This window comes from Danio aesculapii, chromosome 6 (genome assembly GCF_903798145.1).
Source record: "Danio aesculapii chromosome 6, fDanAes4.1, whole genome shotgun sequence".
Lineage (NCBI taxonomy): Eukaryota > Metazoa > Chordata > Actinopteri > Cypriniformes > Danionidae > Danio > Danio aesculapii.
The window spans coordinates 3,406,020-3,433,197 of record NC_079440.1 but is presented as its reverse complement, the minus strand read 5'-3'; the positions used below and the strand labels follow the sequence as shown (position 1 = coordinate 3,433,197).

The 27,178-nt window shown below is 35.8% G+C and overlaps 1 protein-coding gene across 1 annotated transcript in view; it reads left to right on the top strand.

Annotated features, from left to right (window-relative positions):
- Nucleotides 1–8,653: 8,653 nt before the first annotated feature.
- The window catches only part of dlgap4b (discs, large (Drosophila) homolog-associated protein 4b), a 192,551-nt gene continuing 174,026 nt past the window's right edge, over nucleotides 8,654–27,178 (top strand). Inside the window, exon 1 of the mRNA XM_056459339.1 lies at nucleotides 8,654–8,719. The gene's annotated coding sequence lies outside the window, so the exon portion shown is untranslated. The remainder of the gene's footprint in view (nucleotides 8,720–27,178) is intronic.

Genomic DNA, 27,178 nt, shown 5'->3' with positions numbered 1-27,178 from the left:
GGTGAGGATTATTTTTCTAATAATAAATCAATGGCCTGTTGTCAGTTATTCCTTACAAATTAATAAAACAATATCTAAAACTCAAGGAATAAAGAAGCATTTTTCAGATTAAACACCTACAGTTCTAAGGAATTGTCTAGTTAGTTAATTAGATGAGTTGTGTTTGATAAATGTAGATGAAAGTACAACTCCTTTGAGACTTCAAGTCATTTGGAAAATGTAAACAGTCCTCAGTAAGTCTAATGAAGTACTTGGCAGAAAAAAAAATGTTCGTACTAATTAATTACTCATTTAATGTACTTGTTTTCTAAGCAGGGGTATCTGTAATCATGTTTCTGCTTTAATTTATTAAAGCAAGTAAGAAAACCTTTGCAATAAGAGAAAAGACTTTTTTGTGTGCTTTAAACTTGAACTCAATTGAAATCAATTGTTTTGATTTGCTTTTATTATTGATTGCATCATTTTTGCAGATTATTAGGATTTTATTGCATGATGAGGGGATTTTTGTGTGTGTTTTATTGTGTTGTAGATTGTATTGGGTTAGATTTATTTGCATTTTACTGATATTATGTCGGGTAACGCAGTGGCCCACAGCAAGAAGGTCGCCGGTTTCCCCCACACGTCCAAAGACATGCGGTACAGGTGAATTGGGTAGGCTAAATTGTCCGTAGTGTATGAGTGTGGGTGAGTGTGTGTGGATGTTTCCCAGAGATGGGCTGCGGCTGGAAGGACATCCGCTGCATAAAACAGATGCTGGATAAGTTGGCGGTTCATTCTGCTGTGGCGACCCCGGATTAATAAAGGGACTAAGCCGAAAAGAAGATGAATGAATGAATGAATGAATGAAATTATGTTGGTAAATTGTCATATTGGTAGATGTTTTGGTATCAATGGATTATTGTTTGTTTTTTGCATAATATCAGTTGATTAATAGAATTTCATTACATAAAATAAAAAAAATTATATTAATTGAGATTTAATTATGCATTATATCAATACAGAATTTGGATTTTATTGCATCTTATTATATGCAAAAATTATTATTAATTATTAATTATTATTAATGCAACATTAAGTCAACAGAATGTGCAATAGGGATCATCAAAATAAAGTGTTACCAATTTATTTTACTTATATGGATATATTATTTCTTTTATGACCTTTTATGCCAAGAGAGTAAATAAATGATGAGAGAATATTTATTTTTGTTGAAAATAGAAGCAGTCAAATTAGGCTCATTATAAATATGTCATACGAGCCAACAATACTCATGATGCATATTCATTTGAATAAACAATATTCTGTATAATAAGCATAAGCAGAAGCACAAAATAAAGAATAAGCCTGTAAGTGTGGTTTGATTGGCCTGTGAGGTGTGGGTTTTGTTGATTTGTTTCCTCTGAACGAATTGATTAGTGTGGCATGTATTGATTAATAACACACTTCACACCGACCCACTGGTGGCGCTGACCAGGAGAACACACACTATTGAATACTGTGTGTGTGTTTCGGCCTAAGGAACTGCATGATTATTAGGTGTAGAATAAGAGACTGACATTATTCATTCAAGGAAAAGTTCACTCACAAAATAGATTGTTTTATAATGGATCTCTTTCTAAATAATATTGTTTTGTTTCTATGAAAGACTTTATTTTCATGCAAATGAATAAGAGAGTTATTTTTGATATAATTTATATCATTAGTAATATTTAAGTTAAACTCTTATTTATAGAAAAGCTCAATACAAAACAAAAGCAATGTCTGGTCCCAGTTTTGATGCATTTGAAAGCAGTTAGTAAATTACTTTTTTTTTTTTATCATTATTATTATTTATATATACACTCACTGGCCACTTTATTAGGTACACCTTACTAGTACTGGGTTGGACCCCCTTTGCATTCAGAACTGCCTTAATCCTTCGTGGCATAGATTCAGCAAGGAACTGGAAATATTCCAGAGATTTAGGTCTATATTGACATGATAGCATCACGCAGTTGCTGCAGATTTGTCGGCTGCACATCCATGATGCACCACATCTCAAAGGTGCTCTATTGGATTGAGATCTGGTTACTGTGGAGGCCATTTGAGTACAGTGAAATTGTCATGTTCAAGAAACCAGTCTGAGATGATTCGCGATTTATGACATGAACGTTTGTCTTTTGGCACCTTATCCTGCTGGCTATCCTAGCCATCAGAAGATGTGAACACTGTGGTCATAAAGGGATGGACATGGTCAGCAACAATACTCAGGTAAGCTGTGGTGTTGACACGATGGTCAATTGGTACTAATGGGCCCAAAGTGTGCCAGGAAAATATCCCTCACACCATTACAACACCCCCAGCAGCCTGAACCGCTGATACAAGGCAGGATGGATCCATGCTTTCATGTTGTTGATGTCAAATTCTGACCTGACCATCCGAATGTGGCAGCAGAAATGGAGACTCATCAGACCAGGCAACGTTTCTCCAATCTTCTATTGTCCAGTTTTGGTGAGCCTGTGTGAATTGTAGCCTCAGTTTCCTGTCCTTAGCTGACAGGAGCGGCACCCGGTGTGGTCTTCTGCTGCTGTAGCCCATCTGCCTCAAGGTTGGACGTGTTGTGTGTTCAGAGATGCTCTTCTGCAGACCTCGGTTGTAACGAGTGCTTATTTGAGTTACTGTTGCCTTTCTATCAGCTGGAACCAGTCTGGCCATTCTCCTCTGACCTCTGGCATCAACAAGGCATTTGCGCCCACAGAACTGCTGCTCATTTTCTCTTTTTTTGACCATTCTTTGTAAACCCTAGAGATGCTGTGCTTGAAAATCCCAGTAGATCAGCAGTTTCTGAAATACTCAGACCAGCCCGTCTGGCACCAACAACCATGCCATGTCCAAAGCCACTTTCTTCCCATTCTGATGCTCCCTTTGAACTGCAGCAGATCATCTTGACCATGTCTACATTTGTATTTTTTTTTTATTTGCTGAAAAATGTAGAATTTTCTAAGAAAATTCAGTGGAGGGCGAATCATTTTGACTTCTAGGAGAAGTGTGAGAAGTGTAATGTGCTTTAGCAGAAGTTTGAGTTCAGTTTGGGTGAGAGTTTGGTTCAGGACAGATTAAAACGTGTCTGATGGAGATCAAACGCAAAGGTTCAGCTTCAATCTCTCTTCATCCCATTAACTTCAGCGAGAGAGAGAGAGAGAGAGAGAGGAGTCAGAAGGATGAGTATGCAGAAATGCAGAGTTTGTCAGACTTTTTAATCCCAAGCAACAGCAGACATCTGTGTGACAGATTCATACTGTTAAAGTCAGAATTATTCGCCCTCCTGTAATTTTTGTTTTCTTTTCCAAATATTTCCCAAATGATGTTAAACAGAGCAAGAAAATTTTCACAGTATTTCCTATAATATTTTTTCTTCTGGAGAAAGTCTTATTTGTTTTATTTAGGCTAGAATAAAAGCAGTTTTTAATTTATTAAACAGATTTTAAGGTTAATATTATTAGCCCCCTTAAGCAATATTTTATTTCGATGTCTACAGAACAAACCACTGTTATACAATGACTTGCCTAATTAACCTAATTAAGCCTTTAAATGTCACTTTAAGCTGAATACTAGTATCTTGAAGAATATCTAGTCAAATAGTATGTGCTATCATCAGAGCCGGACTGAGGACGCGGGTGGTGAGGGAGGTGTTGCGGACACCGCCATCTCTATTCTGCCGTCCTAGGCGCGGATATAACTGCTGAGGACGCGAGTGGTAAGGGAGGTGTTGCGGACGCCGCCCTCTCTATTCTGCTGTCCTACACGGCCGCCTAGGTCACCTCTATGGACGCGCCGGCCCTGGCTATCATCATGGCAAAGATAAAAGAAATCAGTTATTAAAAATATTATGTTTAGAAATGTGTTGAAAAAACAGTAAACGGAAATTGAGGGGAAAATATACAAGGGGGCTAATAATTCAGAAGGGGCTAATATATCTGACTTCAGCTGTATATTAGAACTGTTTACTAGAACTGCATTAACTCTTTCTAATGTCCTCATGATGATCAAACTGAAGCTTGTGTGAAATACATGATAAACAATCTTTTAATTTAAAATTAGAGTGTATTGATATTGCGCATTACACTAAAAAATGACTTTAGCTGCTTCTTCAAACTAAAATGAGTTAAAACATCCCGATTCTTAAAGGGTCACGACACACCAAAACACATTTTTCGAGCTGTTGACAGTCATATATGTGTCCACCGCTGCTAAAAACACTATTAAGACACATATATTTCACTAAAAAGTGTTCAGTCGGCAGAGAGATGCCACGTTGTGTTGCGGGAGAACATGAATTGTTTGGAGACACTGGTCGTCAGTGTTGCGTTTATAATTTGCTGCAGTGAAGGTTTTGTTTTTATTTTCCCTCTATGAGAGCGCAGCTGGACTCACGTGTGGATTACAGTGTACACGACGCGCGACAGAAATGTGTGTCTGAAGAACATTTTTTACCCGAGAGCTTTTCTCATCTGGAAATGGTGAAATCCTGATTTAGAGCTCGTCTCCTCTTAATAAAGACGCGGCTCCAGTTGCTGTTAATTGTCCTGTCTCTACAGATTTGGACAGTGAGCCATCAGTGGTCTTTGTTTATTCAGAGGCAAAGTTAGTTCGTATCATCAGCAGTACTCTTTCAGTGTTTAAAGACAGACCTTAGTCAAATGATTTCTAAGTTAATAAAGTTTACCGTACATTAATATCACTACAAAATTATGGACTAAAAAATCTGCTGTAAATGCTGCTCTCCTGAGTGTAAACATGTAAACACCACAGGAGCCAAACTGCAGTTAAAGTCCACCATTTAATAATTTGGCAAATCATTCGATTACTGATGACCATGTAAACACAGTCACTGTCTTTCTGCCCTGCGTCTGTGTGTTTGCTTTGGCTCTGTGAAAATCAGCGTGTGCCTAAACTGACACTCCCATTTTTATGCAAATTTTTACGATCCTTCCCTCTTCCCCTTCTCTGACACTCCCCCCTAAACAGAGTTGGACACGCCCACTTTCCTGACTTTTTCCGAAGTAGAGGTGTGAAAACACCCTGCTGAAACAAGGGGGTTTCGTGGCCCTTTAAGTTCTTTTGGGACAACTTAATTGTATTGTATTCAGTCTACTTAAATTTGATAGGAATCAAATAAGGAATTGACTATAACCCAGCATTTTTTACAGTGCATGTGAAGCGGAAAGCTAAATTTAAAACAATATATATATATATATATATATTTACAACCCAGGCTCATTCTGAAAATACGTCCCAGGAGCTACGTTTTTTTATTTTTTGCTGTTTTTGTTTTCTCCAATCCACCAGAGGCCGCTGTGTATGCTTTTTCAGATCTCAAATTTCTCTTGCGAGTGCCATTCGCACCTGCTGTCCTCACGTAAATCCAGCAGAAGCCTCTATCGACTGACTGACTGACCGATCGACTGACCCACCCTCCTCCTTCCCTAAACCCAGCCAATAGTGTTTTCAAAAGCACAGCTTGACCTGCTCACCTCCTTCAATAAACCCAAGCCACAAGTTTTAAAAGCAATCCAGAAAAAGAAAAGCCCTCGCCTCATTTTTACCACATTTTCACATTTTACCACATTCTCACCCTGTTATTTACTTATTTTATTTTTTGGATTTTTTTTTTTTTTTGTCTTACCTGATTCTGGAGCCGTTCTTTGACGGACTCTAACCCCGTCATCGTGGTCAACTCTTCTCTGCGTCTCAAGTCCGCCGACGAATGTGGCAAGCCACCGGACAAACTGGTAACAGTGGGAAAGCCGTCCATACGGAGGTAAGTGGTCAGCTTGTAAGTGTGAAAAGGAACAGCGTCATACCGCCCCGTAGCGTTCGTTTTAAAGATGAAATGCAGCCATACGTACCCCTGGCTACATAATTCAGGACCTCCAGAATTGTATATAGGGCTACGTTTTCAGAATGAGCCTGTGTTGAAACATAAAAAGTCATCATGTTATATATCGCATCATTCCCCAGTCTCTGGAAATAAATTGATGTGGTTTTGTTTGTGCACTTGTTTTTTCCCCGACACCTACCTTAACCCAGTTCACTCTGCATCAAATACATCAAGCATCACTTCATCGAATCACTTCAAATGAGTCAAACGCTTCATTCGCCTCCTCAGATCACGCCTGACATATTATTCCAACACCTCGTCCCAGAAGACATCAGTGTGTGTGTATGTGCGTGTCACCGACCTACACACTCCTGCAGGTAAATAAACCAGGAGTTTTCTCATTACACTTCAGTCTAGAGCTGAAGAAGAGGCGGGAAATGTCCTGTTTTGAGTGTGTTTCTGTCATGAATCAGCACACGGCAGCTTCTGTTTGTGTGTATCAGTTGAACTCAAACATTAAAAACGCTCCAGTTTGAGTTTTCCTGCTGCTGTTTCTGTCATCGGTCTGTTAGTCTCCTGTTCTCCTCTGACTTCTGGAGAGATTATTCTGCCACACACTGACCAGTAGAGACCCACACAGACCATTACAGTAAAGCCATTACACATTCTAGGACAGCTCTTATTTTTTTAGCAGGGTATACTCATTCCATCAATCCTTCCTTCCTTCCTTCCTTCCTTCCTTTCTTTTTTCTTCTTATTTATAAAATCATTTCCTTCTTTCCTTCCTTCCTTCCTTCCTTCCTTCCCTCTTTCCTTCTCATAAATATATACTTCCTTCCTTCTTTCCTTCATTTTTAGAAATCCTTCCTTCTTTTCCTCTTTCCTTTTCATAAATCGATCCATTCTTCCTTCATTCCATCCTTCCTTCTTTCCTTCCTTTTTAAAAATCCATCCATCCATCATTCCTTCCCTCCTTCCCTCCTTCCCTCCTTCCCTCCCTCCAGACAGACAGACAGACAGACAGACAGATAGATAGATAGATAGATAGATAGATAGACACACAGACAGACAGACATACAGATAGACAGATAGATAGACAGACAGACAGACAGACAGACAGACAGATAGACAGATAGATAGATAGATAGATAGATAGATAGATAGATAGATAGATAGATAGATAGATAGATAGATAGATAGATAGACATACAGATAGACAGATAGATAGACAGACAGACAGACAGACAGACAGATAGATAGATAGATAGATAGATAGATAGATAGATAGATAGATAGATAGATAGATAGATAGATAGATAGATAGATAGATAGATAGATAGATAGATAGATAGATAGATAGAATGACAGAACGATAAATAGACAGACAGACAGATAGATAGATAGATAGATAGATAGATAGATAGATAGATAGATAGATAGATAGATAGATAGATAGATAGATAGATAGATAGATAGATAGATAGACATACAGATAGATAAATAGATAGATAGATAGACAGACAGACAGACAGACAGACAGACAGACAGACACAGACAGACAGACAGACAGATAGACAGATAGACAGACAGATAGATAGACAGATAGACAGACAGGCAGATAGATAGATAGATAGATAGATAGACAGACAGACAGACAGACAGACAGACAGACAGATAGACAGACAGATAGATAGACAGATAGATAGACAGACAGATAGATAGATAGATAGATAGATAGATAGATAGATAGATAGATAGATAGATAGATAGACAGACAGACAGACAGACAGACAGACAGACAGACAGACAGACAGATAGACAGATAGATAGATAGATAGATAGATAGATAGATAGACAGACAGACAGACAGACAGACAGACAGACAGATAGATAGACAGATAGATAGATAGATAGATAGACAGACAGACAGACAGACAGACAGACAGATAGATAGATAGATAGATAGATAGATAGAACGACAGAACGATAGATAGATAGATAGATAGATAGATAGATAGATAGATAGATAGATAGATAGATAGATAGATAGATAGATAGATAGATAGATAGATAGATAGATAGAACGACAGAACGATAAATAGACAGACAGACAGATAGATAGATAGATAGATAGATAGATAGATAGATAGATAGATAGATAGATAGAAAGTTCATATTTGGATTTTTATGTCATGTATACAGTGTATATACATTGCCAAATGTCATATTTCCATGTGGGAAATTTTAGAATCTATTAATTGAAACCCCTTCATTCATTCATTCATTCATTCATTCATTCATTCATTCATTCATTCAAAATCCTACATTACTTCACAATTTAGTAAAGATAAATATCTTTGTAAACATTTTACATAATACACAACATTGTGTTTGAGCTAAAAGTGACTTTTAGATGACAAACAGATAGAAAAAGGTTGAATTTTGGAGCACCCGTGTTTTATTTACATGCTGTAAACGCCTGAACTGGATGAATGGGGGTCGCTGTCCGCGGTGCTGATCGAGTCTCTCGCTCTTTCTCTCTCTTTCTCTCTCTCTCACACACACATGCACACACACAGCTCTCTCTCTCTCTCTCTCTCTCTCTCTCTCTCTCTCTCTCTCTCTCTCTCTCTCAGTGTTTGAGTCGCTCTCCTCGCGGATGACTCTCGCAGTGATGGAGATCAGAGTGGCTTGTTTTGTCGTTCTCCGGAGATAAAGTGATTTTAAGGAAAAATGCATCACACACACCGGCAGCGCTGACCTCACACACACACACATACACATACACACAGACCCGGAGCCGCTCGGAAGTTTAATGCTGCTCAAGAGCGACGGAAAACAGACATCCAGACATCTGAGGTAAAAACTCAACCCTCACACTCTCAGATCTGATTTTAATACGTGGCCGTGATGCTGTCGGCTCATTAATGCAGGTTGAACTAAATGTGTCGGCGTGTGTGCGTCTTTGCTGCTGTTTTATACGTGCAAATGTGTGTGTGTTCTGTCTGCTGAGCCGGAAGACAGTGTGAGGTTCTCGGGCTGTGTCTCAAAACACAGGCAGCTGACTATCTAGACTACATTTATGAGTCATAACGATATTGTGGTGTGCGTGAACGCTGATGCAGGGATCGCTAGTGTTATATAGTCCGTCTAGCGTTGTTGATGCATTTGGTCATTATTAATATTATTATTTCCTATATTGACCTCTGACTGTCGTATGGCTTTAAAAACAGCCCGAGGGCGCATGATAACTGCATGTATAGCGTTGATAATTGACATTTTGCGCTAGTTTTTAATGACTTTCTTATGTGCAATTGACTTAATTGAGTGGATCGTAAAAGATGATTAGCCACATGATTTATTAATGATGGTGAATCATAGATATTGATTGTGAAGGCGGTTTGAGAATGACGGATACATTTATTTAAGGAGGTCAACGCTGGTTGCAGTGCAGGTCAAAATGAATGTCTGTGCTGCTTTAAATGTGTGTGGTTTAATAAATTGACTTGCATTTCCTCAAACACGGTGCATAAATAAGGATTGATGCTGTCAGAAAGGTTTGTGAGTCTCAGGAGGTGAATATGAGTATTATTTATGCTTTATTTTTCTGCTTGTAACCCTCAATAAGCATTGCAAATGTGCCATCTGATGTGTGTGTGTGTGAATGAAGCTGTTGCTGTTGATGATTCTTTCATTCAATGATCTCTTTACGAATCACATACAGTCTTACAAGCACATTTAAAGGGATAGTTCACCCAAAAATGAAAATGAGCTATTAATTTAAAGTGATTTTTGTCATCTTAAGACGAGCAACGAATGATATTTTTAGCTGAAACTGCTGTTCATGCAGGTTAATTGGCACTTTGGGAATCAAAAATGTACAGAATACAAATACATGCAGGCAAAACTAAATAATACTCGTGTTATAACGTTGTAAATAATGTTTGGGTTCTTGCACAGACCAATCATTTCTATTAATAAGCCCTCAGTGTATCATCAGAAGTTACAGGTTTTGTTTCACCTCTATGGGCTCTATTTTGTCGATCCATGCGCAAAGTGCAAAGCGCAGGGTGCAAACGCATTAAGAATCCACTTTTGCTATTTTAAGGACAGAAAAATCCGCGTTGCGCCGTGGCGCATGGTCTAACAGGGTTGAGCTTATTCTCTTAATGAGTTATAGGTGTGTTTAAGAATAAACCAATCAGAGTCTCATCTCCCATTCCCTTTAAGAGTCAGTTGCATCATGCCATGGTGCATTTGCTATTTACATGATGGACTTTGTAAGTGGAAAAACGAAGCGCTTCACTAGCAAGAAAACAGTTACATTTTATCAGTTGAGTTGGTTACCATTCAGACACATCGCCTATATCCGTGCTGCTGTGTTTGCTTATTATTACAATCCTCCAGATTACGGACAGGGCTAATAGTTGGAATAGACAGTGAAAGAGACCTGCTGCACTGATATCCACTGTGTCAGACGTGGGGATTGAGGAGGAGAGAAGTCTTCCTCATTTATAATGTTTATATAAACACAATTATCTTTATGATGATATAACAAATTGTGGTTATGTCTACATGAAATTACGAATAACAAATGTAGCAGGACATTAAATTACTGTTTATTTCTTTGTATTTTAACTTTATAAACTATAAAATCATGCATCTCCTCATGGTTTGTGTCTCATTTTGTGAGTCGACTGACAACAGTTGTTCACTCCCCTCTTTTTCTTCTGTTCTGCTGGCCACGCCCACTCCTCCCTCTGCTCGCAGAGCTCCACGCCCATTACGAAGCATTTCTTGAAAAAATTCTGAGCTATACTTGAACTGAAAGAGGGGGTTTCATGACCCTCTAAATCCAACGTTGATCTTACTTAAAGTCAGTAAACCTATTGACTTAACTTTTATAATTATGCACATATTTTGTTCACTTAATGATTATATGTCAACATGTTTGCGCTCTTATTTTAAGTCAACTCGTCGCTTTTTACAGTATAGTCTTGTATTTCACACCAAATGAGTATTTTACCTGAACTATCCCTTTAAGACGTTAATAATGGATGAATATATTTTAGTATTGAGCTTGACTTGCTTCTGGTTGTTTAAACTCTCTATCGTTTTCTGCATGTCGTCAGCAGCAGAGGGTTAGTGTGCCGGCTCTGATAACTCTATAAATTGATCACTATGTTGCATAATGGCTGTCTATCCGTTTAGCATCTTCAGAAAGGCAGCAGATCTGTCATTGATGAAGGGTTTTTCTCTAGCGCAGCGACTGTCATCTGTGATTCTGCTCTATAACAGGCTGATGCCTTGGCAAACGCTCCACTCCTTCAGCAACTCGCTGAAGACCCAGATATCTTGGCTTTTGCTGCATTTCACAGCGCATTTTGTTCTGCGTGCGAGGATTGCTCCTAAATTCGTGAGTTTGGGCTTTACAGTTATATGAGGGTTAAATTAGAATTATGATGTAACTATTACAATAATAGGTACACGGTTAAAATACCCATAAATTTTATATTTTTATTTTTAGTTTATTAATGCTTTTGAATTGCATTATGGGAGCTTGATCTTTTGTCCAACAACCTTTAATCTTGAAAGTTGGAAAAAGTGACTTTTATGAACATTTTTAACAGCTTGATATATCGTCTCAGGGCGGCACGGTGGTTCAGTGGCTAGCACTGTGACCTCACCGTAAGAAGGTCACTGGTTTGAGTCCCGGCTGGGCCAGTTGGCGTTTCTGTATGGAGTTTGCATGTTCTCCCCATATTATCGTGGGTTTCCTCCACAGTCCAAACACATGCGCTATAGGTGAATTGAATGAACTATATTGGCTGAAATGTATGTTGAGTGTGTGTGTGTGTGTGTGTGTGTGTAAATGAGCGTGTATGGGTGTTTCCCAGTACTGGGTTGCAGCTGGAAGGGCATCCATTTTGTTATAATAATAATAATAATAATAATAATAATAATAATAATAATAATAATAATAATAATTATTATTATTATTATTATTATTATTCATAGTAAAATCAATAAGAATAATTATTAGTATGTATAATAATAATAATAATAATAATAAAAATAAGAATAATAATAAGTATTATTATTATTATTATTATTATTATTATTATTATTATTATTCATAGTAAAATCAATAAGAATAATTATTAGTGTGTATAATAATAATAATAATAATACAAATAATAATAATAATAATAAGAAGAATTATTATTATTATTATTATTATTATTTTTTTTTTTATTATTATTCATAGTAAAATCAATAAGAATAATTATTAGTATGCATAATAATAATAATAATAAGAATAAGAATAAGAATAAGAATAAGAATTATTCTTATTCTTATTATTATTATTATTATTATTATTCATAGTAAAATCAATAAGAATAATTATTAGTGTGTATAATAATAATAATAATAATAATAATAATAATAATAATAATAATAATAATAATAAAAATAAGAATAATAATAAGAATTATTATTATTATTATTATTATTATTATTATTATTATTATTATTATTATTATTATTCATAGTAAAATCAATAAGAATAGTTATTAGTATGCATAATAATAATAATAATAATAATAATGCAAAAATATGATTAACGTGTTAAATAATCTATCCAGAATTTAATTAAAATTACAGATAATCATAAAATGATTGAGTTTAATAAAATAAATATGTAAATAAATATGTGAATAATTTAAAGTACTGTAATGAGTAGAAAAATCATATAATAGTGTTGTTTAATTAATTAATTAGTTTATTTTTATTTTTTATTTATCTTCCGGAATAATATTTTAGCACTATTATTCATTTTTCTCAGTATTCTCTGTCGTTTTGTAGGAAACTGTGCCTTTTACATTTCTTCATGGTGCTGAATGAGAATGAGAAAGCTGAATGAGAAATGAATGACTGTGAATGAGGAGTGTGTTGGTGTGTGCTGGTGTGTTGTCCTGCACTCTACATCTGCATGAGCGGCTCTCTCTGAAATGACAGATCTGGAGCTCCACACACACACGCAAACGCATACGCACGCACGCACACAGAGAGAGAGAGAGAGAGCTCGTGTGTGTTGTACAAACACTGCAGATCTTTTAGGAAGTTAAAATAGTTTTTACAACTGATTTTTTAATTGATTGTTATGATGTTATGCAGATGATGCAACACTCTTAAACACTGTTCATAAATATTGTGTAATATGGTTTGTTTTTAATTGTTTTTAACTGAAATGATCATGTTTATATCAGCATGCATTTTGCTCATTCTGTGCAGGGTGCATGAAGTGCTGCTTTAGATAAAAATTTAAGTAAATTATTATGCTTCTAATTCACATTTAACTAGTTTGTATGTTAGCAATAAATAGTGATTTCAATTAACTTAAAATAAACAAATATTTATCCAGGTAAATTCTTGATGTTCAAACAAATAAGTTAAAATTGTTTCTTTATTAAAAATCTAAATTATTTTGTATTTATTAACCAAATGTTTATTTATGGATTGATTTATATATATATATATTTTAATTTATATATATTAATTTATATATATATAATTTAAATATTATAATAATATATGTATTTATTTATTTATTTAAATTTTTCAGATTTAAAATAAATGTATAAGCATAATATATAGTTGTTAATTATAATATATAATGATTGTATATAAATGCATAATTAAAATTTAAAATACATTTAAATAATAATTAAATAATATAATAATATATGTATTTATGTATTTTAAATTTATGTATTTAAAATAAATGTATAATTTTTGTATAGTGTGTAATTATAATGTATAGTTATATGTGGCACGATTGCTCAGTGGTTAGCACTGTCACCTCACAGCAAAAAGGTCGCTGGTTCGAGTCCCAGCTGGGTCAGTTGACATGTCTGTGTGGAGTTTATATGTTCTCTCAGTGTTGGTGTGGGTTTCCTCCGGGTGCTCCGGTTTCCCCCACAGTCCAAACACATGCGCTACTGATGAGTTGATGAACTAAGTTGGCTGTTGTGTATGAGTGTGAGAATGAGAATATGGGTGTTTCCCAGTACTGGGTTGTGGCTATTATTGCGGGAGTTATAATATATAATTTTTGTATAAATGTGTAATTAACATTTAAAATCTATTTAAATATTAATTAAAATTATATATATATATTTTTTTGTGCATTTTCAGCTTTAAAATAAATGTGTAATGTAACAATAATATATATGCTGTAAAATATTTTTAGTTCATAATATTCAATCCATTAAATGGCAACAAACTCTTTGATTAGAGTTAACATTATTGTTACACTGTAAAACCCAATAAATTAAGCCGCTTGAGGAAACCGATTGCAACAAACCATTTAAGTTCAAAAATTAATCCTAATGAGTACTGTGAACTTAATCCATTTGAGTAAATGAAGCAATTTGAGCACAGTAAAACCCAATAAATGAAGAGAACCCAAAACAACTGAGTACTGTAAAACTCAATAAGTTAAGGCAATTCAAACCGTTTGAGGAAACCGATTGCAAGTTAAAAAAACTAATCTACTGTATATGAGTGCTGTGAACTTACTCCATTTAAGTTGAAGTAATGAATAGGGCCAGACGGAATCTGTGGACGTTTTCTGCTATTTCTGCGGAGAATTTTGGTAAAAATCTGCAGATTTATGTGGAATTATTTTAAGAGTATCATAACTAAAACCTTAAAACATGAAATAAAAAATAATATCTTTTTAACTTTTATTTAATGTTTAAAATGCAAATCCAATTAGATTCACTTTATTTGGTAAACAAAGCAAGTCTCTCATATAATATCTCTACTAAAAGATTACTTATTACTATTAGATTACTATTAGATTAGTTTTACTATTAAATTACTAAAAATATTACTTTACAAACTGGATTGTACATAAATCAAATGAACATTTTCATATTATTAATTTAAAGAAATAAATAAATATAGATTTACGCACATTTACTCAAGTAAACATTATTGATGGGCTAAAAATCTGCGGAAAATCTGCGCGCGTAGATTCCGTTTGGGCCTAGTAATGAGGTATTTAATTAACTCATTACCTTCAACACTGACTTCAAAACTCTTTTCAAATGAGTAGAATTAACTTTAAGTAAATTTTGAGTTAACTACACTCATTTCATTTGATAAAATTGACTGTTGGGTTTTACAGTCTATGATATGTGTTGCTATTGTAGGCGGTTCACTAGGTCAGCGCATACTATAGTAGATATTCTTTACAGCAGAAGTAATTGAACAGCAAACCCTCTGATATGTAGTTTTCTCTTTAAAGTCCCAATCAAAACTAGCCATATTGAGTTTGTTAGCTCACATTGCTAGTTTTATGGTGAGTAATTAGTCTGTGCATGTCATTAAGAGTAAAACAATAGTTTGCTCTTGTAATCTTTAATTGAAATCTGAAAATGCACCTCCTGTTTGTTTCCAGTTAAATTCTCAGTTTAGGTCTGTCTAATGTAGTGGGCGTGGCTTACATACGTAACCACGCCCCTCCAGCTGTCAGTTTTGACAGAAATGGTGAGGAGGAGGAGTCTATTAGGATATAATAACTCCCCTTAAACCCTTTTCCCCAACGTTCTGAATGAAGCACCTACTTTACTACATCCAATCAGCTCGCAGTAGAAAAAACAAGCCACACCCACTGTTTTCTCATTTAATATTCTGTTTCTCTAGGAACTGCGTCACAATATGGATCAAAAACAAAAGGGGTCGCAGCTTCCGGTTCATTTAGACTTTAAAGTTTATCCTCTGTGTCCATTGGGCTTTATATTGATGATAAGCACACTCACACACATGCACACATGCTCTCTGTATTTGATTGTTATCCTGCGCTCAGTCTTATCAGCAGTGAAGTGTGTATCTGTTGTAGAAACACTGTCTGAATGGCTGAAGTCAATCAAGCGCAGCAGCGACGCTCATGAATGGACTGCTAATCACAGGCCGATCAATACAGGCTTTTCTATAGCGCTTACTCATGTTCAAGCTGACCTCAGATCAGCTCAGACGACACACCAATGTGACACTCACACTAGCAGCTGGGGCTTTATGAAGCAAATTAACATTCACTTTAGAGACACTGTTCAATGTGTGTGTGTGTGTGTGTGTGTGTGTGTGTGTGTGTGTGTGTTTGTGTGTGTGTGTATACGTGTGTGAATAGAGAGGCCAAGAGAGACTGAGAGAGTGTGTGTGTATGTGTGTGTGTGTGAGAGAGAGAGAGTGTGTGTTTGTGCGGTTGTGTGTGTGTATGTGTTAATCTATGATTGTGTTTGTGTTTGTGTGTGTGCATGCCCATGACTGTGTGTGTATATTGGTATAGTGTATGATATTGTATGTGTGTGAATGTGTTAGAGTATGATTGTGCACGTGTGTGTATGATTGTGTGTGTGTGTGTCTGTTTTAGTGTATGATTATGTGTGTGCATGTGTGTGTATGTGTTAATGTATGCTTGTGTGTGTATAAATAGATATGAGTTAGTGTATTATATTGCGTGTGTGTGTGTGTACTGTATATGTGTATGGGTTAGTGTATGATTGTGTGTGTGTATGTCTGTTTTAGTGTATGAGTATGTGTGTGCATGTGTGTGTAAGTGTTAATGTATGCTTGTGTGTGTATAAATAGATATGAGTTAGTGTATGATATTGCGTGTGTGTGTGTGTGTGTGTGTGTGTACTGTATATGTTTATGGGTTAATGTATGATTGTGTGTGTGTGTGTCTGTTTTAGTGTATGATTGTGTATGCATGTGTGTGTATAAATAGATATGAGTTAGTGTATTATATTGCGTGTGTGTGTGTGCGTGTGGGTGTGTGTGTGTGTGTGTGTGTACTGTATATGTGTATGGGTTAGTGTATGATTGTGTGTGTTTGTATGTGTGGTCCTGGTATTCACCACATCACTAAATGTCCCCACAAGTATTGTAGTACCAGTAATTTTGACCTTGTGGGGACGTTTATACCGTTTGTACTGTAGAAACATGTCTCTAAACGTCCTCATGAAACATGAAAACATGAGTGTGTGTGTAGGCTTTTTTCATCGGCCTGAATAAAGCTGCAGTGGCGACCTCAATATACTCTTGAGCTAAAAAAGAAAAAGACGAAGCTGAGCTGGAAACGACTGATGAGAGTCATTCACTAAACTTCTGTTCACCAAGGGCGCATTTATTTGGTAAAACAGGCAGCAGAAGCAGCAATAATGTGAAATATTATTCATATTTTAAATAGCCATTTCTTCTTCGAATATGTTAGAAAATGTCATTTATTGTTGTGATGTAAAACTGAAATTTCTCCAGTCGCCAGTGTAAACATTTGAAGTTACAATTATTAATAAATATAGATTTTCTTTTTCACATATTTCCCAAATGATGTTAAACAGATTCAGGAATTTTTCACAGTATTTCCTATAATATTTTTTCTTCTGGAGAAAGTCTTATTTGATTTATTTCAGCTGGAATAAAAGCAGTTTTTAGGTTTTTTTAATTTAACGTTTTTATTTTAAAACACTGCTGCTCCGTGTCAGTAACACAATAACCTAGTTTAATTGCACTTTAAGCTGAATACAAGCAAAACAACTTTGTGCTGTCATCATAGCAAAGACAAAAGAAATCAGTTATTAAAACTACAATGTTAAAGATTTTAGAGAAGTCTTTTTTAGATAGGACAGTAATGAGACAGGAAGTGAAGTTGGAGAGAGAAAGGAGGGTTGGGAAATGTCTTCGAGCTGGGATTCGAACTCGGGACGCCCTGACGTGCTACTGCACCATATGTCAGCGCGCTAACCACTAGGCTATTGCGTCGACATCAAAACTATAATGTTAAAAAATGTGTTCTCTCTAGAAATAGTTTTGAGGAAAGTCAGCAGAATAAAAGCAGAAAATCTGAGTTTATAACTTGCAATATGTTTTTAATTCACACAATTGTGGTTTGTATATTTCAATATTGCAAGTTTGCAGTTATACATTCATTCATTCATTTTCTTTTTTCGGTTTAGTCCCTTTGTTCATCAGGGGTCGCCACAACGGAATGAACCGCCAACTTATCCAGCATATATTTTTATACATTTTTTTTTCTGGAGAAAGTTTTATTTGTTTTATTTCGACTACGATAAAAGCAGATTTAATTTTTTTAAACCATTTTAAGCTCAATATTATTAGCCCCCTTCAGCAATGTTTGTTTTGGATTGTCTCCAGAACAAACCACTGTTATACAATAACTTGCCTAATTACCCTAACTTAATTAACCTTATTACCCTAGTTAAGCCTTTAAATGTCACTATAAGCTGAATACTAGTATCTTGAAAATTATCTAGTCAAATCGTCACCTTAGAATTATAAGTTTCCATCTGACATTTTTGTCAAAATTCAGATTATTGACATATTCTTATTAAAAGACAACTTGTTTACATTATGTGATGTTTTTGTTTACATTTTATTTGTTTACTTTTTATTTATAAAAACAAAAGCGGTTTCTCTACCAAGTTGAACTCTAGCTTGGCTCTATAAGGTTCTTTCTGTTAGCCAATCAGCATTTTTAATGCATGCACGAGGACCAATCAGGATCAGCTTTCTTTATAGTTTCGCCAGACTGCTCCATTGACAGCAGGAAATACCAGTTCAAGACTTTACACTTTGATATTGTTTGACAACTGTTAGCAGGTTTGGCATACTGTCCCGGGAGAGAACCCTGAGCTCGGAGATAGTTGACCCCAGAGCTCCCGCCTGGTCCGAGCATGTGAGGGGAGTACGAGATCAGGTGGTTCTCGAGAGCTCCCCATGGTAAAGGAGGAGAAGGGGTGGATGGGGGGGTTTCTTCGGAAAATGAAGATAAGAGAGTAGTTCTAGCTAGGCTACTTATAGTGAGTTGGGATTAATCTGATTGGCTAACTAATGAACGTACATGGGTGGCCAGCTGCAGTCAATCATATCACGTGCTCCTCTTAAAATTAGTTTGTGAAACTTCACAAAGACAAAAATCACATAAAATCACAGTCGACTAAATAATGCACCACACAACATTGAGAAGAAACCTGAAACTGAAAAGATGTGTGTAAATGTGATGTGCGTACATGTGAGGAGTCAGAAACATTTTTTGACATTTGACATTTTTGACATCAAATGTTCTGTTTTACATTGTTTAAAAAGAAACAGTTATTAAAGAAATGTAATATATTAAATGGGAAATATTTTTATTTTTGTATGTATAGTCAGTGAAACATTTTTCAGTGTTTATTAAAGGGCACCTATGGTGAAAAATCTACTTTTCAAGCTGTTTGGACAGAAATGTGTGTAAGTATAGTTAATAAACTGTCATATTGGGTTGATATAAACACACCCAGTCCCTTTTTTTTTAAATTTACCAACATAAAAACGGTGGACCAATTGGAGCGGTTTTCAGATCGACCGCAACTTTACGTAGGAGAGCGGTCCCCCCGCCCACCAATATTGATTGACAGCTGTGCGCATTAACATATCCCGGTAGTCACGTGTATAATCATATCATCAAGAGAGGACGAGCGCAAAGCAGCCGGGAATAAAAGGTGTGTTCAGTTCGCTAGGATCATCAATCATCATCGAACGTGATCAAGAGTGAGTTTCACAAGTTTAACATGTTTTAAAACAGAGCATGTGTGTAATGAAGTACAGCGATTTACTTCAGCTTTACTTCATCAGCACAGACGCATGTCAGAACAATTATAAAGGAAGACGCTTCAATCCCAGTTTGTGGACGTTAAATCAGGTTTATTTTGTGCATTAATATAAGAGATATCCATACAGCAGTGGATATTACCAGTATCATGTCACATATGCGTGCAAAACGTCTCTCTCTCTCTCTCTCTCTTTCTGTGTGTCTGCGTGTCTGACCTATGTGTGTGTGTGTATGTCTCCACTACGTTTGTATGTGTGTGTATGTGTCTGCGCTATGTGTTTGTGTCCTTGCTGTGTGTGTGCGTAAACTTTATAATGACATTGTGTGTGACTCATTGTTGCAAATCCACAAAAAATGCATCAAATACGGATTGTTAAAGTTTTTACTGTAGTATTTCTCACACGTTACGTGAGATCTGCTTCCTGAGGCAGTCGAGGGCAGCGATTGCTGACAGGCACGTGGGAACGGTGGGCGGGGAGGACTAGCCTGAAGAGGTCATTTTCATTTTAAAACGCTGCTGCTGCGTGTCAGTGTGGATGGGGGAAATGGAGACATCTGAAAACAGAAGTGCGGCTGCAGATATCTGATTGGGGCTTTTTCCTCAATATTAAGTACACAAAGTTCAGTCTTGCATCATTTCCTTGTAAGTTCAGACTTCGCAAGTTTGATATGGAAAACAAACTCCAGAGGACACATCGGGTAAATCTTTAAAGGGACCAGTGTACTGTATAACCTCATTCACATCACCCTGGCTTCTCTATCTAATAAAATCAAAACATGATATAAGGAACTGCCTATTTTCATTTATTAACAACTTAACAGACATCAAAAATGTTGAGGCGTCGTGTAGCTGCATATTTATATGAGCGTCACGTTCACTGTATGCATATTTATAACAAAACGAAGCCTATAACATCGCCTGCTTTCATTTTCCATGAAAAATACGAAACACACCCTCTCTTTTGCTGAATATCAGTTTTAATAATCAATAATGGCCATTATAAAAGTATAACGTACAATAAGTTTATACAATATAGGCCAGTAATCAGTCAAATGAGCAGAATCAGTGTACATGGTTACTTAAATTAATATATTAACTTATTGTGGCGCTCAGCCAAAAGGCATTTCCTGAGAATAATAGATTCAAAAGACCGAAGAGTTGTTAGATAGAGACAAGGTGGATTAAATATCACTTTAACAACTATAGTAAGATGACATCCAGCGGTAGATCCTTGATGAGCTGTCCGACGTGCGCTGCTCTCACCTGGGTAGGTGTGCTCAAAGCTCCCGCTGACTGCCTGGAGCTCAGACGTGCGCATACACTGCAGCGCATGCCAGAGTGTGTGTGTTGTCACGAGATGTGTGTTTTCAGCGGTGTAGTGTGGATGAAGATCTTTTTAGAAACTCTAGGTGGAACTCCAGTGTGGACGTGGATCATTTCATAAAACATTCAACGCTGTTTTAAATCTGAAACGTATTAGTGTAACGGGCCTTAGTAGACAGCTATGTAGTCAGTGAGGGATCTCAGTACGATCTGAATCCGAGAGTCATCAGTAAATCAGCTTGTGTTTTTGTTTTGGAGCGTCACATCATTAAACGCATCAGCTGAAAACACTTTAACTGTACTCGTTCATTGGTAAATGTCAGCGTTCTGCTCTCGGAGCCCGGAGAAACTGTCTCTCCTCCGGCTCTTTCACGTCCACTGACCTTCCAAATCCCAGCACTGAGTTTTATATAAAACAAATCACAGCTCTGAAGGCTCTAACCCACATACGCCAGGACAAATAGGCCTAATTGGCCATGAAAGAGCGCAGTGTGTAAAAAGTGAAGGACGTTTCATTGTGACTAGAAGAGTGTCTGCCGTCTGCATTATTCATGCTCTTCCTGGGATTGAATATCCGCAGACATGGAGAACAGGGTTTGGTTCTGTAGATTCAGATCGTAGGCTGATTTCTTAGTGTTGCATCAATCAGGCAGAGATGCAGAAAAAACATTGTGTTCTGTTTTCTTTATGACACACAATCTTGCGCATAAACTGTGTGTGTGAGAAGATTATTTGCCCTCCTGTGAAACGTGTATTATTTTTAAAAATGTTTCCCATGTAATCTTTAACAGATGAAGGACATTTTCTCAGTATTTCCTATAACATTTATTTTTTTCTGAAGAAACTCTTGTTTGTTTTAGTTTGGCTGGAATAAAAGCAGTTTTTAATTTTTTATATACAGTTTTTAGGTCAATATTAGTGGCCCCCGGTATTATTTTTGATTGTCTACAGAACAAACCACTGCTGTCCAATAACTTGCCTAATTAACCTTACGTTAGTTAACACAATAACCTAGTTTCAAGAGTTCACACTTAGATATGCTTGGCGTTAATAGCAGGTTTGGCATGCTGTCCCGGTGTAAGTCCATCTATTAGCTCAATGACGAAACTAACAGCATGTTCGAAGGTTAAATGCATGTAAGCCTTTTCTAGTGCTTCTGAAAATAAATTGGTTATGTATTAGAATTTATTTATATTTGTATTTTAGCTCCGAATTTAATCCGACTCCAATTTTAAGTGATCCTAAAATTTAGACTGTATTTCTATTTGTAAGAATGGATCATATTCATCATTTATGACTCAATTTAGAGTTTTGATTTATATCTATTCTCTTACTCTTTAGTATGGGACTAAACGCCGCTCAGAGTTTTCACGCCGCGGGTTTGCGTGTCTTCTGACGGACAGTATGTCGACACTCTGAAGTTAGTCAGAGGATGTAGGGTTAGCTAATGCTTAAATAGTCTGGTCAACTGCTCACTCATCCTAAAAAGTAGTAGATTAAGCCACTTTCAGACAACTTGCTAATTTCAGCAATTAGATGTTTAAAGATCTCCATGCTGTCGTGCCACACTGAATCAAAACTTTAATCATGTCGAATCATAAAGGTAACGCAGACTCCACTTAATCTACTGGATATAAAAACATTTCAGGAGAATTCAGAATAAATCGAGACTTAACATTTTATTTGTCAGGTACTATTGTATTATGCCAATTACATAATAAAACAATCAGAAAGCCAATTCAGAGATGAGACTGTAACAATACAACATCCATTACTCAAAGATAAATCAAAGAGTTAGAGATGTATACCAGACCAGAGAACTACGTTGGAGCATAAGTCTCAGAGATGCTGCAACGGGGTGTCTTGGCTACAAGATCCCAATGATATTTGTGCACATTGCCTTTAAATGCTCAACTCAGAACAAAGAACCGTAAATTAAAGATAATAAAAGCTTCACAGAGACCTGTCTGGTCATATGTTAACCTAAAAACTCATCACCACCTGGAGTAAAAAGTTCATAACTGACAGAGAATTTCACACTTCAGTAGGACCAAACTCAGACAATAATTATAATCTTACAAGTGACTACTGCAAAATTGAGACGATTTACCAATCACACAGAGACATTTAAAATGATACCAAACATGCAAGTTAAAGTTATAGATTCACAAGATACACCAAATGAAGAGGATGAAGATTAGGTGTGGAATGTCAGTGACCTGGGCTCTGAGTGAAGAAGTGAAGGGGGTGGCAGAATGGATAGGGGGGGAACATAATGGATAACTGAGGACTGTGGGGGAAACCGGAGCACCTGTAGGAAACCCACGCCAACACAGGGAGAACATGCAAACTCCATACAGAAATGCCAACTGACCCAGCCGGGACTCGAACCAGCAACTTTCTTGCTGTGAGGCGACAGTGCTAACCACTGAGCCACCGTGTCGCCTCTTTCAAAACATTTTAAAGATAGTTTTCTGGAAAAGCAGCAGAATTTATACATTTAAAAGCAGAGTTTATAACTTGCAGTACTGAAATATACAAACCACAACTGTGTCAAATAATTGCAAGTTTGCAGTTATGAATCTTCAAAAATGCAATTACAAGTTTATAATTTGCAATTGTACTATAAATTGCAGTTTTAAGAATCAATTTTACATGCAAAATTACAAGATGTGAACACGCCCTTACAGCTTTCATTTGCAAGATTTAAACTTGCCATTTTGACAAAAATGTAAAAATCTTGAGAATAAAAGTTTGTGATATGTAATAGCATTCATTTGTTCATTTATTCATTTATTCATTCATTCATTCATTTTCTTTTCGGCTTTGTCCCTTTTTTTCATTTGGGGTCGCCACAGCGGAATGAACCGCCAACTATTCCAGCACAGGTCTTATGCAGCAGATGCCCTTCAAGCTACAACCCAGCACTGGAAAACACATGCACACTCTTGCACACACCCACATACACTATAGCTAATGTAGCTTATTTAATTGACCACGTTTATGGACTGTGGGGGAAACCGGAGCACCCGCAAACACGGGGAGGACATGCAAACTCCACACAGAAATACCAACTGACCTAGCCAGGGCTCGAACCAGCGACCTTCTTGCTGTGAGGCGATTGTGCTACCCACAGTGCCACCATGCTGTCCCCTTTTTTTTGTAAATATCAGCCTAAATTATTATTGTCCACAGTGCGAGGTCCCTTTCATCGCTGCTTGCAGCTTTTTTCTTTACCTGCACTGTAAAGAAATACCGATCGCCTTAAATTTTTTAAGGTGAATCAAATTAAACTTATGAGTCATTTGAACATTTATATTACATTAAACTGACTTAAAACAGCTTGCGTACTTATGAAATTAAGTTAGAGCAAGATTAACTTACTGTAATGAGTTACAATTAACTAATTCATCATATGATTTTTTACAGTGTAGTATTTTAACAGTAGATTAAGTTCTGGCTACTACAGCTGCTGTTTTTTTAACCATAAATTTAAAGTGTTCATCTTGACTGTGCTCAGAAATGCATCATGGGATGGCGGTAATGGGTTTATATTCAAGTTCGCTCAGAGAAACGGCGCATGTCCTGTTATATTTTGCCGCTGCGCTTGAAGGCAAAGCACTCAAAGTACATACTGTACTGACACACTGAGAAATATGGTGATTCTGACCTTTCTATACGGCCTGTATATTTCAGCGAGGAGTTTACACAAGACAGACAGAAAGAAGGACTTGAGCAGGAAGGAGAAACTGACAAAAAAGGGAGAGAGAGAAAAGAGAAAATAACATGCTCTATTCATTTAGCGGCGCTACCCTTTTGGGCTGTCGGCAGTATTGTCAAAAGTGTGAATAATTGAAGCTGTGAAAATGTCAAGCAGGCTGTCCTGAAAGCCCCGAGCTGTTTGTCTTTCTCAAATTAGCACTGAATGAAAAAATCACACTTTTGAAGAAGGTAGAGAGAGAGAGAGAGAGAGAGAGAGAGAGAGAGATGCTTTGGTAAATACATAATTTAGTTACAGGCTTAAAAAGTTGTGTTTCTGAACGCCGTGAAGGATTTTACAATGGCTCGGTTTGTAGTTTCGCAGTCGTGTTGTTTTTATCGAATCAGTCGCAGCTGTTGAATTGGTTGTGTTCGGAAATATATTAAGCTGTTTATAATTAAATGGGGGCGGTGGCTCAGTGGTTAGCACTGTCATCTCACAGCAAGAAGGTCGCTGATTCGAGTCCCAGCTGGGTCAGTTGGCAGTTTTCTGTGGAGTTTGCATGTTCTCCCCGTGTTGGCGTGAGATTCCTCCGGGTGCTCCGGTGTCCAAACTGTCCAAACACATGCGCTATAGGTCAACTGAATAAACTAAATTGTCCGAAGTGTGTGTGTGACCTCTGAACTTGAGACTACGCTGAAGGAAAATTAAGGAAAAATTAAGGAATAATTAAATGGATTATAATGTCTTCAAAATGCACTGAAATCATTTTGCCTGTATTGAGATAAATATACTATGATAACTAAAATGAATGAATGAATTCATTCATAAATTATAAATCATGAATAAATATTATTTAGTCAATAAAAAAAAAATAACATTTAAATAAAATGAAATTGAAATGAAATAAAATAGAATTAAAATAAAATAAAAAATAAAAAAAAATAAAATAAAAATAGATAAATAAATAAATACATTTTTAATTAAATTAAATTAAATTAAATTAAATTAAATTAAATTAAATTAAATTAAATTAAATTGAACTGAACTGAATAAAAAAAAATTGATTTCTTTCTGGGAGAAACATTGCGATCACTTTTTAAACATACTCATTTAAAAATTTTTGTTGTATTTATTTAATCAAAAATACAGTAAATCCTGTAAAAATGTGAAATATTATTATAATTTAAGTTTTTTAAGTGAATATATTGTAAAAAATAGTTAATCCCTGTGATTTAAAACTGAATTTTTATCATCATTGCTCCACTTGATTCTTGATAATATCCCGAGTTGATGATCAAGAAACATTTATGATCATTATTAATATTGAAAAGAGTTTTCAGGATACTTTGAGCAAAAAGTTTAAAAGAACAAAATTATTATGTACAAAAATTATAAATGTAAATTATTGTCACTTAGGACTTTTTAGTTTTCTTTGCTAAAATACAGTTAAAAAAATGTACATTTTCAATATCATAATATAATATAACATAGCATTATATATATATGATAGTATATATATACATTATTAAAAATTGAATTAAATTAAATTATATATATATATATATATATATATATATATATATATATATATATATATATATATATATATATATATATATATAATTGAAGTCAGAATTATTAGCCCCCCTGTTTATTTTTTCCCAAATTTCTGTTTAACTGAGAGCAGATTTTTTCAACACATTTCTAAACATAATAGTTTTAATAACTCATCTCTAATAACTGATTTATTTTCTCTTTGTCATGATGACAGTAAATAATATTTCACTAGATATTGTTCAAGACACTTCTATACAGCTTAAAATGACATTTAAAGGCTTCACTAGGTTAATTAGGTTAACTAGGCAGGTTATGGTAATTAGGCAAGTTATTGTATAAAGATGGTCGAAAAAATATTGCTTAAAGGGGCTAATAATATTGACCTTAAAATGTTTTTTAAAAATGAAAAACTGCTTTTATTCTAGCCGAAATAAAACAAATAAGACTTTCTCCAGGAGAAAAAATATTATAGGAAATACTGTGAAAATTTCCTTGCTCTGTTCAACATTATTTGGGAAATATTTAAAAAAGAAAAAAGAAAATTCAAAGAGGGTTTAATAATTCTGATTTCAACTGTATATATATATATATATATATATATATATATATATATATATATATATATATATATATGATTCCATTAGAAGCAATATTATTAAATAAAACTGAATGTAGCTGTTTGACTTCACACTCACACACCTCTCCATCTGGTGTGTGTGTGCGCTGATTGAGCCGCTCACATTCATCACGGCAGCTCGACTCCGCCACGAGCCATGTGTTTAAAAAAGATGTGCTATTTTCAACCCGACTCGACTCCATACTGTCATGCTGAGACCTTCATTACCACTGCAGATTAAAATGAACTGAAATCTGCACAAGGTGCCTTTTAACCAGAGCGCATGTTTAACCACCGAGACCATCAGTGTCACATACTGAAGCCCAACAGCTGGACGAGACCACTTATTAGTCTTGATGGCATCCAGCTCTGGACACATACAGTTGAAGTCAGAATTACTAGCCCTTCTGAATTATTAGGCCTCCTGTGTACTTTTT